At 46.5% G+C, this 4758-nt stretch overlaps 2 non-coding genes across 2 annotated transcripts; both read left to right on the top strand.

The window, feature by feature from the left end:
- Positions 1-217: 217 nt before the first annotated feature.
- LOC130327745 (U2 spliceosomal RNA) lies at positions 218-408 on the top strand. Its single transcript, XR_008872058.1, has one exon. It is a non-coding gene; the product is annotated as a U2 spliceosomal RNA (small nuclear RNA).
- A 2082-nt stretch (positions 409-2490) lies between these two features.
- On the top strand, positions 2491-2681 carry LOC130327744 (U2 spliceosomal RNA). The gene has a single exon (XR_008872057.1). It is a non-coding gene; the product is annotated as a U2 spliceosomal RNA (small nuclear RNA).
- Positions 2682-4758: the final 2077 nt, after the last annotated feature.

Raw genomic sequence — 4758 nt, 5'->3', positions numbered from 1 at the left:
TTATGGATTGCATTTAAAAAGGCCCCGTGGGAGTGCAATGGGCCCCTGTCTTGCTGCTTAGCAATAATGGTATGGGTTTAGGTTCTGCTGTGTGTACTGGTGGTTGACTGCCCCCCAGCCCAGAGTGTGCATGGAAAATTGTCTGGCAGCCTCCCTGACAGCAAGCAGTGATAGTGCCCATGAAGGGGACCTTGTTGGGCCCGCCCCTTTCACGGTTATCGCTTCTCGGCCTTTTGGCTAAGATCAAGTGTAGTATCTGTTCTTATCAGTTTAATATCTGATACGTCCCCTATCTGGGGACCATATATTAAATGGATTTTTGAGAACGGGGGCCGATTTCGAAGCTTGCTTCCGTCGCCCTATGCATTGACCCGATATGGCAGTATCTTCGGGTACAGTGCACCACCCCCTTACAGGGTTAAAAAGAAAGATTCCTACTTTCATTGCTACCTGCTTGCTGGCTAGCCAGCTAGCCAGCCCTGTGGGCCTTGCTGCTGCTGCTGCTGCAGCCAAAAAACAAAAGGTGGTGCTGCTGCTGCTTCTGCTTCTGCTTGTGTCTGGCCGCTGTTGGAGCGTCCAGGCACAGGACTTCTGCTGCTGCTGACTAAATGGCCTCCTTAATTGGATCATTTGAGTAGCCAGCACACCTGTGCAGGTAGGGCATGACATGATAGGCAGCTGCCTTGATAGCGGGTGGGTGCTGAATGTTCCTAATTGACAAAATAAGATTAATGCTTATGAAGAAATATAAAATCTCATCCCTTCCCCAATATCGCGCCACACCCCTACCCCTTAATTCCCTGGTTGAACTTGATGGACATATGTCTTTTTTCGACCGTACTAACTATGTAACTATGTAACATAACATGGGGGGGGGGGGTCTCCTGGCTGTTCACACAGGTGTGTCATTGCTGTACATTGACCATGCATTGCTTCTGTGGTATTGCAAAGGCAAAGACAAATGCTTCCAGCCATCCATTGCACTAATGGATTGGTCATCAGCTGGCTGTCTATGTCCCGCATCAATATAGACCAAAGTACAGAGGGTTAGGCTATGCTATTGTGCACCTACCTGATGCATCAGAAGGTGCGAGGCCCTTGCTAAATTCTGTGCACAGACTTTGAGATCTATGCTTTAGACTGTATCTAAACCTGCTCCAACATGGACTGACATTCTGGCCTACTTTCAGCCGATGCGACTTGTCTGTCGCTGAACAGTCGCTTTTTATGTATTCAGCACCTATGTATAATGTTGTAAAAATGCTCTAGAAGCTAAAGTCGCAGTAATGTCACACATATTTGGCCTGCAACTTTCTGTGCGACAAATTCAGACAGGAAAAATCAGTATAAATCCTTAGAAAATTATCCCCCAGTGTCTCCATCTGCTGGCGGTATTGAATAAGCATTGCTGCACTGATGGGGTATGCATTAGACGAAAAAAAAGAAGAAAAAGAAGAATAATACGCCCAGAAAAGAGGCGAAAAGGAGAAAAACGTAAAAAAACGTGAAAAAAAAGTAAGAGGAAGAGAAGGGAAAAAAAGGTGGAAATGGGTTTAAAAGTGATTTCGGCGGAGAAATATATATATATATATATATATATATATATATATATATATACGCGCACACACACACATATATATAAACGTATTCTCCGTTGAGATATTGCAGCCGCTGCTGTGTCCAGGCCCAGGAGCCTTAGCACTGTGCTGTGATGTCACTCAATACCACTGACATCACTAGGTGTAAACAACATCTCTCCTTTGCTGTGTATGTGACTATGGAGCTGTTTGGTGATGTCGTCTATTATGGCCTTCATAGAAGCAACAGGAGATTGTTGCATCCATCTAGAACCCTCAGAACTACAGTGCTATGATGTCACTCACTTCCACAGGCCTTGCAGAGTGTAAACAACAACAACCCAGCTTTGTTGTGTATGTAACCATAGGGATTTGTGATGTCACCTAGAACCTTCACAGCAGCGACAGCTTTATGAGGAGCATCAGCACTGCTCTGCCTGAGCAGAACCATCACCGCCATAGGTTGTCAAATAACCCGGGTTTAACCCACACAGGTAAGTCCAATGGGGTGCAGGCATGTCCTCTATGCTTACAGCTTCCCGTGGGTGTTGGTTTGATACCGTTTGGGGACAGCCAAGGAGGCATCTGCAGGCAACAAAGGTAGGTGTGTGCTTGTGTGTGTGTTTCCTATGCAGATCCTAAGCCCAGTGTCACATGCAAGTAGGAGGAGTAAGAAGGGTTCCTGGCAAATCCGGGTTATGGATTGCATTTAAAAAGGCCCCGTGGGAGTGCAATGGGCCCCTGTCTTGCTGCTTAGCAATAATGGTATGGGTTTAGGTTCTGCTGTGTGTACTGGTGGTTGACTGCCCCCCAGCCCAGAGTGTGCATGGAAAATTGTCTGGCAGCCTCCCTGACAGCAAGCAGTGATAGTGCCCATGAAGGGGACCTTGTTGGGCCCGCCCCTTTCACGGTTATCGCTTCTCGGCCTTTTGGCTAAGATCAAGTGTAGTATCTGTTCTTATCAGTTTAATATCTGATACGTCCCCTATCTGGGGACCATATATTAAATGGATTTTTGAGAACGGGGGCCGATTTCGAAGCTTGCTTCCGTCGCCCTATGCATTGACCCGATATGGCAGTATCTTCGGGTACAGTGCACCACCCCCTTACAGGGTTAAAAAGAAAGATTCCTACTTTCATTGCTACCTGCTTGCTGGCTAGCCAGCTAGCCAGCCCTGTGGGCCTTGCTGCTGCTGCTGCTGCAGCCAAAAAACAAAAGGTGGTGCTGCTGCTGCTTCTGCTTCTGCTTGTGTCTGGCCGCTGTTGGAGCGTCCAGGCACAGGACTTCTGCTGCTGCTGACTAAATGGCCTCCTTAATTGGATCATTTGAGTAGCCAGCACACCTGTGCAGGTAGGGCATGACATGATAGGCAGCTGCCTTGATAGCGGGTGGGTGCTGAATGTTCCTAATTGACAAAATAAGATTAATGCTTATGAAGAAATATAAAATCTCATCCCTTCCCCAATATCGCGCCACACCCCTACCCCTTAATTCCCTGGTTGAACTTGATGGACATATGTCTTTTTTCGACCGTACTAACTATGTAACTATGTAACATAACATGGGGGGGGGGGTCTCCTGGCTGTTCACACAGGTGTGTCATTGCTGTACATTGACCATGCATTGCTTCTGTGGTATTGCAAAGGCAAAGACAAATGCTTCCAGCCATCCATTGCACTAATGGATTGGTCATCAGCTGGCTGTCTATGTCCCGCATCAATATAGACCAAAGTACAGAGGGTTAGGCTATGCTATTGTGCACCTACCTGATGCATCAGAAGGTGCGAGGCCCTTGCTAAATTCTGTGCACAGACTTTGAGATCTATGCTTTAGACTGTATCTAAACCTGCTCCAACATGGACTGACATTCTGGCCTACTTTCAGCCGATGCGACTTGTCTGTCGCTGAACAGTCGCTTTTTATGTATTCAGCACCTATGTATAATGTTGTAAAAATGCTCTAGAAGCTAAAGTCGCAGTAATGTCACACATATTTGGCCTGCAACTTTCTGTGCGACAAATTCAGACAGGAAAAATCAGTATAAATCCTTAGAAAATTATCCCCCAGTGTCTCCATCTGCTGGCGGTATTGAATAAGCATTGCTGCACTGATGGGGTATGCATTAGACGAAAAAAAAGAAGAAAAAGAAGAATAATACGCCCAGAAAAGAGGCGAAAAGGAGAAAAACGTAAAAAAACGTGAAAAAAAAGTAAGAGGAAGAGAAGGGAAAAAAAGGTGGAAATGGGTTTAAAAGTGATTTCGGCGGAGAAATATATATATATATATATATATATATATATATATATACGCGCACACACACACATATATATAAACGTATTCTCCGTTGAGATATTGCAGCCGCTGCTGTGTCCAGGCCCAGGAGCCTTAGCACTGTGCTGTGATGTCACTCAATACCACTGACATCACTAGGTGTAAACAACATCTCTCCTTTGCTGTGTATGTGACTATGGAGCTGTTTGGTGATGTCGTCTATTATGGCCTTCATAGAAGCAACAGGAGATTGTTGCATCCATCTAGAACCCTCAGAACTACAGTGCTATGATGTCACTCACTTCCACAGGCCTTGCAGAGTGTAAACAACAACAACCCAGCTTTGTTGTGTATGTAACCATAGGGATTTGTGATGTCACCTAGAACCTTCACAGCAGCGACAGCTTTATGAGGAGCATCAGCACTGCTCTGCCTGAGCAGAACCATCACCGCCATAGGTTGTCAAATAACCCGGGTTTAACCCACACAGGTAAGTCCAATGGGGTGCAGGCATGTCCTCTATGCTTACAGCTTCCCGTGGGTGTTGGTTTGATACCGTTTGGGGACAGCCAAGGAGGCATCTGCAGGCAACAAAGGTAGGTGTGTGCTTGTGTGTGTGTTTCCTATGCAGATCCTAAGCCCAGTGTCACATGCAAGTAGGAGGAGTAAGAAGGGTTCCTGGCAAATCCGGGTTATGGATTGCATTTAAAAAGGCCCCGTGGGAGTGCAATGGGCCCCTGTCTTGCTGCTTAGCAATAATGGTATGGGTTTAGGTTCTGCTGTGTGTACTGGTGGTTGACTGCCCCCCAGCCCAGAGTGTGCATGGAAAATTGTCTGGCAGCCTCCCTGACAGCAAGCAGTGATAGTGCCCATGAAGGGGACCTTGTTGGGCCCGCCCCTTTCACGGTT

Source organism: Hyla sarda, unplaced genomic scaffold, assembly GCF_029499605.1.
Source record: "Hyla sarda isolate aHylSar1 unplaced genomic scaffold, aHylSar1.hap1 scaffold_303, whole genome shotgun sequence".
In the NCBI taxonomy this organism is placed as follows: domain Eukaryota; kingdom Metazoa; phylum Chordata; class Amphibia; order Anura; family Hylidae; genus Hyla; species Hyla sarda.
Note: the sequence above shows the minus strand (reverse complement) of the source record. Positions and strands in the feature narration are given on the sequence as shown.